Source organism: Carassius gibelio, chromosome A3 (assembly GCF_023724105.1).
Source record: "Carassius gibelio isolate Cgi1373 ecotype wild population from Czech Republic chromosome A3, carGib1.2-hapl.c, whole genome shotgun sequence".
Classification (NCBI taxonomy): domain Eukaryota; kingdom Metazoa; phylum Chordata; class Actinopteri; order Cypriniformes; family Cyprinidae; genus Carassius; species Carassius gibelio.
The window spans coordinates 1,906,012-1,915,217 of record NC_068373.1 but is presented as its reverse complement, the minus strand read 5'-3'; the positions used below and the strand labels follow the sequence as shown (position 1 = coordinate 1,915,217).

The 9,206-nt window shown below is 37.2% G+C and overlaps 1 long non-coding RNA gene across 1 annotated transcript; it reads left to right on the top strand.

The window, feature by feature from the left end:
* Positions 1–4,003: 4,003 nt before the first annotated feature.
* On the top strand, positions 4,004–6,372 carry LOC127944191 (uncharacterized). The gene is made up of 3 exons (XR_008150299.1): positions 4,004–4,186; positions 5,094–5,128; positions 5,550–6,372. It is a non-coding gene; the product is annotated as an uncharacterized LOC127944191 (long non-coding RNA).
* The last annotated feature ends 2,834 nt before the right edge of the window (positions 6,373–9,206 follow it).

Sequence of the window (9,206 nt, the reverse complement as noted above, 5' to 3'; positions counted from 1 at the left end):
TTAACCAATCATTTGTTTACCATTATATAATTTTGTTAATGATCTATTATTGTAAGTTATTATAAAGTGTTACTGAAAGTTATAGTCAGGTGAGTTTGATCAAGGTTAAAGATAAACTGTAGGGAAGTGGATCTTGAGGGCTAGAGTTTAGGACCCCTGATTTAGGAAAAATAGATTTTGGATTAAAGGGGTCATATGATGCGATTTCAAATTCTCCTGATTGTGTATACAGTTTATAAGATCCCTGAAGTTGCAAAGACTAAAGTCTCAAAACCAAAGATATATTCTTTATCAAAGTCAATATTCTGCCACGCCCCCTAAAACGGCTTTTGTCTTAGCCAAAATAAATTAATAGAGCCATATCCCACCCAATGAGGTGTGAATGTGTGAAAATGGAGACAGAACTTTAATGGGACAGTTTGCAGTACAAAACAATAGAAAAATAAAAAAGGAGAAACTAACCACCTCCAAAATATTAAAACCTGAATGCTTAATTTACTTAAACCCTACTGAAATATGTAACTTGCATAATTTGGAATAGTGTAGTAAAAAAAAGAGAAAACTGAACCCACCTGGGTTATGATAACCAATGCTGGGTTTGTCCCTGTTGGAACCAGTACTGGGTTGCCAAAATAACTAAAAGAGAGTAATTTAGACTTCTGGTTTGAACGTCACCATGATGGCAGCACTGTGAACGGACTCCTAAGAAAACCTGTGAAAGACTGATGCTTCGATGGAGCAACATAGTGGGTGATTAAACCTGGGAAAATAGTGCTAGCTTCCCTACTAGCGCTAATTTGATTCACTGCTTGACATGAGGTTGCACACTGGTGGGCTGCAACCACACGATGAAACAATATGGCCAACATAGATGTGGTACTTCAGGAATTGAGGAACTTTCGCCAAGAAAACAATGTGAGTTTGGGGAAAATTAAGGAAGAAATGTCCAAGATGAGCGTGAGAATGGACGAGGCTAAAGGACGGATTGAGAAGGCGGAGGAGAGGATTCAGAACACGGAGGACACCATGACAGAAATAATAAAGTTACAAATAAGGTTGGAAGATAAATTAATGGACTTAATCCAACAATGAGTGATTTTGTGAAGAAGGTGCTGCGTGACGATTTGGAGCTGTCCCAAGATGAACTCGACATAGGCAATTGTGAAATTCCTCAGCTTTAAGACCAAAGAACTTTTCGAGTAGCATGGCAGAAAAAAGTATTTACCTGGAATGGCAAACAAGTAAGCTTAGACCATGATTATTGTCCTCTCATCCTAAAGAGGCGGAGAAAATACACAGAAGATTAAATACACGCAAGATTCTGAAAGAGCAGCAGATCCCCTTTGAGACTCTTTTTCCAGCTAGGCTAAGAGAAATTTAGATTAACGACTCAGTGGTGGAAGCTACTGCTGATATGTCCAGAAGAGGTTATGCAGTTAAGGTCATCGGATCGCCAGAAACAATGTTGGAGAAACTGAAACAGCTGACTGGAGCAGAGTTGGCAGAGGAGCAGGGAGCAGGGCAGCGAACAAGAGGCGGAACCCCAGTTACAAAGAAAAACTCAGAGCCTTCAAGAGGACCTCATCTACAACTTTGGGAAATTGAGGTTTACCCACTTTGTTGTTCCTAAAAAAACCCACTGTTAATCCGTTTAATGGTGCATAATAAGTAGATAAGTAAGGTTTTTGGAGGGTGTTCTTCTCAGTGAGGCCATAACCATTAAGGGCCTCCTCCTCTGACTGATGAAGAAGTTGCTTTTAAAGGCTAAGCAGGGTCCAGCTCAGGGACCCCTATCTTGTAAGTTTGAACTATTTCAGTTTGATTTTTGCCCCTTTTTCTTTTCTCTTTTGATGTTATTTGTTCATGTGTTCCATGTTCAGTGTTGACAAGGGTGTGCGGGGAGCCTTAAAAAATGTGTGTAGCAGATCAGTGTAAATGGTCTCAATCAATATTAATGGCTTACATAACCCGGTAAAAAGAAACACATCTGTCTGATAGCAAACATGAAAAATTTAACAAACTTGGTTTTAAACATGTCTTCTACTCTTCTCACAGTTCGGGGAGGTGAAGACATGTGGCGATCCTTGTGTATGGCGATCTAAATTATGAACATATATCAGAATATAAAGATAAGTAGGGTAGATATATAATGATAACTTATAAGATTGATGGTATTACTTAAATGTGACTAAAAAGTCTCTTAAATGTGTATATTCCCCCATGAAGCAATTAGTCCTTGTATAAACAGATCTTAGAATTAACAACAACAAGGAGTCAGGGAATTTTACTATGTGGTGGTGATCTTAACCTCACATTAAAAGCTAAATTGGATTCTTTGAACGGGAAAGGCGATGTGAGAAAGATTGGAAAAAGAATGGTACACCTTATGGATGAATTAGGATTAGTTGATGTGTGGAGAGATTGCCATTCAACTGATAGGGAATATACCCACTATTCATGCGCACACAATGTCTACTCAAGGTTTGACTATATCCTCATGTTTAAAAATGATCTCTTTAGGTTAAAAAACTCTGAAATAGGTCCCTGTACTATATCAGACCACAACCCGGTTTATGCCCATATCTGCCTAAACAGGAAGAATAGATGTACCTTATGGAGGTTGAACACAAACATTCTTAATTATCCAGATATTAAAGATTGTTTGAAGAAAGAAATAGAGTACTTAGAATATAATGATAAGGACGAGGTGTCACCGGGAATACTATGGGATGAACTTAAGACAGTGATTAGCGGGAAATTTATTAGTATATTCTCTCACATGAAAAAAGTAGGTCAGCAAAAACTCTGGCATTTAGAAGATAAGTTGTTAGATATGCAACACCAACACTCTAGGTATCATAATGGTAATATTAAATAGGATGTGATAAAACTGAAAAAAGAAATAGATGATTTGAACACCATGGACATACAGAAAAAAACTCATCTTTATAAAGCAACAGTACTATGAGGCAGGGGGGAAATCACTGAAGCTTCTTTCGTATAAGCCTAGGAAACAGCAAACAGAGAGATCTATCAACAAAATTAAGAACCCCCAAAATGATCAGATAGAAATTGACCAGGACAAAATTCAACAATGCTTTCTGGATTATTATTAGACAGTATATTCTCAACCTCATATAGACAATAACCAGGACATCAATACCTTTTTGTCTAAACTCAAGTTACCAACAGTGACAGAGGAAAAAATAAAAAGTTAATATCCACAATAATTAAAGAAGAAATTCAATTAGCAATTAAAACATTAAAGGGAGGGAAGATGCCAGGGCCAGATGGATTTGGTCCGCAATGGTACAAAATAATGCAGGATTTTTTGGTCCCAACGTTCCCAGCCGGCACATGACCGACCTTCAACGTTGAAATATGGTTGAAATAAGGTCAGTTGTGGTTTCAACGTTGAAACAACGTTGATTCAACGTTTAAAGCTGAATGGTTGAAAAACATCCAGCACATGACCAACTTTCAATGTTGAAATATGGTTGAAATAAGGTCAGTTGTGGTTTCAACGTTGAAACAACGTTGATTCAACGTTTAAAGATGAACTGTTGAAAAACTTCCAGCACATGACCAACTTTCAACATTGAAATATGGCTGAAATAAGGTCAGTTGTTTTAATGAAACAACGTTAAAAATGTTTAATGCTAAATGGTAGTTAAAGGTTAACAAGCTTTTAAATTATTTATATTAAATTATTTAAATTAATTAATTATTTTAATAGCATTTTAAAATATTTTAGTCATGATACCTATTCTAAAATCTAAAGGTATATGTTAAATATTATCATCATTAACAACAATAAAACTATATACATTTCGCTGCTTTATCACACTGAAACAACTCCCATTGGTAGTTGTATTTTATTACTTCTATCATGATTGGTTAATCTGGCTGTCATTCAGGAAACTGGACAATGAATCGGTTCGCGCCTTTCTACATTTAAAAATATGACCGTTATTGTCGTCTTTCTGTGAGTGCGGCGGCTAACTGTGAGCTGCTGCTCGTTATAACTGACTGCTCTATCGGTCCCGAATTATTTCATATTTGCCTGTACATTTTTTATTTATTTTGAGCGAATTTGAGTCGTGACATGTCAATGGAGAACAAAAACTGTGAACACAAGAAGGGTCAGGTGTTCTGCGAGGTCCTGAAAACATCCTGGCAAAATGAGGTAAGAAAATCGCTAACGTTATCTTTATTATCTTTTGAAAATAGTAAAGTATTACCAGAGTTTACAAATGGGTAGTTTAAAGGACATGTAATCTGCAGATGAATAAATACCCGTGTGTCTATTTTTGCATTGCTTTATCACAGCTGATCAAGTTAGGTGCTCACCTAATGTGTTGCTGGTAAGAGAGATTTAGAGATGGTTTAGAGATTTTCCCATATTTTCCTGATATGTATCCCATGCATTAGGTGTGTTATATATGTTTGTATGCTTATAATAGTTTCAAAGTGTTTTCTGAAACATATAAGTGCAAATGTCTGTATTTAAATAATATAATTTTAATGAATTAATGAAAATGAATAAATAAATAAAAGGATTGTTTAAAGCCATGGTTCTCAAAGTGTCAGGCCCCCTCTAGTTGTTATGCAGGTGAATCACTAAATTAAACTAATTAATGTTAATATATTTTAACTTAATCTTTGAGTAAGTTTTTTTTTTTACACATTTAAGTATGTTAGAGTTAAAGTACAGTACAGTTTTGTAACTTTTGTTACATAATTGCATTTAAAATTACATTTTAATTTAAACTTTTTTTTATTTACCTGTGTATGTAAGCACAGTTGTAGTGTTAATGTTCAAACATGGTAAAGTGTCTGACAATAAATATTCTTATTAGAATAAAACTGCCTCATTTTTTAACTGTAGAGCTGTAGCTGAATAGTTTGGTCTACTACGCTGCTGAAATGTAATGTTGGTCATTATGGTGCAACTTAATATTTAATAACAAATATTTTCTGAAGTGGTACTTGGTATAAAAAGTTTGAGAACCAGTGGTTTAAAGAAATGGTATAATATGAAATCCTGCTTTTTAAGAACTTTTCAGTAAACCATTTCTTCTTTCCCCTTGTAGAGTCATCAAGGATCCAGCTTGTTCTTGAAACATTGGTAAGAAATTGTTCTTCTGCTACATTGCACTGTCACTTCTGCTAGAGATGCTTTGACCTTTTGTGATAGGTTTTGATTGTACTTGGTTTATTAAAAATTTACTGAATTAGATTTTATTTGTTTTACTACACTGTATTACTAGTGTTTTGATTAAAACAGTGTAACTGGGGGTTCTGAAAACACTGCTTGTGAATAATTTGTTAATATTGTAAATTTTCATCTGAATACATTAAATAAGTGTTTAATGAATAGTGTTGTCCACTTTGTTTCCAACCTCACTGTTACTGAACTGTAAAGTGAAAATATTGTGTGATTTATTTTGCATTCAGTTTTCAGTTAAATATATTTCACAATATCAAAGTTATTGTGAAACATTGTGGACATACCTAAACAAACTGGTTAAATCTTATGTTCCCTCCAGAAGTTTGCCCTCTGCAAGTGAACGACGCCTTGTGGTGCCATCCCAAAGAGGTTCAAAATCACTCTCACGGTCCTTTTCCTGGACTGTGCCCAGCTGCTGGAATCACCTCCCAATCTCAATCCGAACTGCTGAGTCTTTACTCATTTTCAAGAAACATTTTAAGACTCATCTTTTTCACCGGAACTTAACCAACTAATGCTAGCACTTTTCCTTCTTTTCTTGTCTTTCATATTAAAAAAAAAAAAAAAAAAAAAAACCTGGCTATGCGTTCTGTACTAGACTAACTGAGACTTGTCATGGCACTTGTATACTGTTGTTGTTCGCTTGTACACCTGACTGCTTCTGTTATTCTCATTTGTAAGTGGCTTTGGATAAAAGCATCTGTTAAATGATTAAATGTAAATGTTTATACAGGACGGTACAGAAAGTGCACAAGTGGGAGAGAGTGGAGGGGACGGCGTCAGAAAGGACCTAGCGCTGGGACACTTTCAAGGATCACCCGAAGCACAACCACACTGTATACACTAAGGCTGCTGGTTCTAACATTTTAGAGTGCCCTGCGGTAGAAATCTCATTCTGCATTCCCCACGGTAAAGAAGACACAGTCCGGGGGGGTTCCCATTAGAAATCAACTGGTGGAAGGTTCCCTTCTCGAACTGTTCAACACATTTTCACTGCACAAATGTACACAACTCTTGTAATGAGACACATTACTAAAACATGTTTTTGACAGAAACTGTAGTTTTCCACCAAAATAAAAGATCCACTGGTTTCAGTCATAAAGGTACAAGGGTTTGTCTTGTACGTGCTGAAAAAAATATGCATTTTTGTGCCGAATTATTTTACAAAAACCTTTAAATATTATTGTATTTGGATTGTTCTACTACATGTTTTTAGCATTACCTCCATGCATACTCTGCATAATAAAGTGTGGGATTATTTTCATCTGTTTTATTCAGTATGTTTCCAAAATTTAACTGCTGTTTGACAATTTTGAGCATGTGGTCGTTTATTGAAGTTGTTTGTAAAGCCATTGCTGCCAGTCATTAGATTTTTAGCCTTGCATGTACATTGTTGATCTAAATGCCAACTAGGATCTAGGTGTATTTATACACGGTGCAAGGTACGACGGGGAAACAACGTCGTGTTATCAACGCTGATTAACTTTTCAAAATCAACACCTCATTCAGCTTTCATCCCAGGGCTGCAGCACGACCCTAATTCACCCATAATGCAGGTAAGACGGTGAAACAGCGTCGCGATTTCAACGGTGAATCCACGTCGTGATTTCAACGTTGATCCAATTTGCAAAATCGAAAGGTTATTCAACGTTGATTCAACGTCGGGATTTCAGCAGTGAATCAGCGTTGTGATTTCAACCGTACATCAACGTCACGATTTCAACGGTGAATCAACGTCGTGATTTCAACGTTGATCCAATTTGCAAAATCGAAAGGTTTTTCAACGTTGATTCAACCATGGTACCTGACGTTGTTTCAACGTTGAATCAACGTTGAAATGCCGGCTGGGTTGCTGAAAACATTTAATTGGTTGATGGCAAATAAGATAGCTCCACCCTCATGGGGTGAAGCAATAATTTCTATCATCCCAAAGAAGGAAAAGATAGGTTGCAGTATAGTAACTGTCACCTAATTAGTGTTCTGAATAGAGATTATAAATTGTTCACCTCTATCAGTGTGAGTGCAGCACACCTGCAAAGCGTTAGCACTCGTTAGCTTGTCATTAGCGTTTTCTTTTCTCCTCTCCTCTCCTCTCTCACGCTGCAGTTTTCCACAAGTTCATCAAACAACCGCAGTAAGAATATTTCATCAAGCACGGTGAGTAATGGCTTCTCCTACAATTGTTATTTGCACCTCTTGCCACATGTACAGTTTATCTATCTCTGTCGCTGATGAGGGATTCACATGTGATAAATGCAGGGAAACAGTTAGGCTGACAGAGAAGATTTCAGAATTAGAGACACGCATCCAAACTTTAATTGAGGACAGTAAGAATGTTAGGGCTCTAGATATGGCTTTGGATGCGTCTAGCTCAGGGATTCCTGTACATTGTCCGGTTCCAGCAGAGCCCCTGCAGCAGGGCAACTGGGTGACGGTGAGGCAGCGTAGTCGTGGGTCAAAACACCGCTCTTCTGTTCCGATCAAAACATTAAACAGGTTCTCCCCACTCAGTGATGCACCCACTGAGAAACCTGATGAAAGTGCTCTAGTTATTGGCGATTCTATTGTACGGAACGTGAATATAGAGACACCAGCCACCATAGTCAAATGTTTACCGGGAGCCAGAGCGCCTGACATCTTGGCAAATTTAAAAGTGCTGGCTAATGCTAAACGTAAATACAGTAAGATTGTTATTCATGCCGGCGCTAATGATGTTCGACTTCGCCAGTCGGAGATCACTAAAAATAACTTTAAAGAGGTGTGTGAACTTGCAAGCACGATGTCAGACACTGTAATATGCTCTGGTCCCCTCCCTGCTTACCGTGGTGACGAGATGCATAGCAGATTGTCATCACTCAATGGCTGGATGTCTAAGTGGTGCCCACAGAATAACATAGGTTTCATAGACAATTGGACGAGCTTTTGGGGCAGACCTGACCTGTTTAAAAGAGATGGTCTTCATCCCTCCTGGGGTGGCGCCACTCTTCTGTCTAGAAATATGGCAAATAGTCTTAGTGTTTATACTTGACTAACTGGGGCCCAGGTCAGGAAGCAGACAGACTGGCTAAACCGACCGTCTGCTAGATGCCTCCCGTCACAGAGGTCAGTTAATTCTCAGCACATAGAGACTCTTTCACCTAGATATCACACTATAGAGACTGTGTCTGTTCCCCGAACTAGAAAATACAAAAAACGTCCAAACCAAGTTAAGGTTAACAATTTAATTGAGGTTCAACAAATAAAAAACAAATGCAATATGGATAAACAAATGATAAAGATTGGCTTATTGAATATCAGATCAATTTCTACGAAAACACTTTTTGTAAATAATATGATAACTGATCATAATATAGATGTGCTCTGCTTGACAGAAACCTGGCTAAAACCTGATGATTACATTATTTTAAATGAGTCCACCCCCCAAGATTATTGTTATAAACACGAGCCGCGTCTAAAAGGCAAAGGGGGAGGAGTTGCTTCAATTTATAATAACGTTTTCAGGATTTCTCAGAGGGCAGGCTTCAAGTATAACTCGTTTGAAGTAATGGTGCTTCATATAACATTATCCAGAGAAACCAATGTTAATGATAAATCCCCTGTTATGTTTGTACTGGCTACTGTATACAGGCCACCAGGGCACCATACAGACTTTATTAAAGAGTTTGGTGATTTTACATCCGAGTTAGTTCTGGCTGCAGATAAAGTCTTAATAGTTGGTGATTTTAATATCCATGTCGATAATGAAAAAGATGCATTGGGATCAGCATTTATAGACATTCTGAACTCTATTGGTGTTAGACAACACGTTTCAGGACCTACTCATTGTCGAAATCATACTCTAGATTTAATACTGTCACATGGAATTGATGTTGATAGTGTTGAAATTATTCAGCCAAGTGATGATATCTCAGATCATTATTTAGTTCTGTGTAAACTTCATATAGCCAAAATTGTAAATTCTACTTCTTGTTACAAG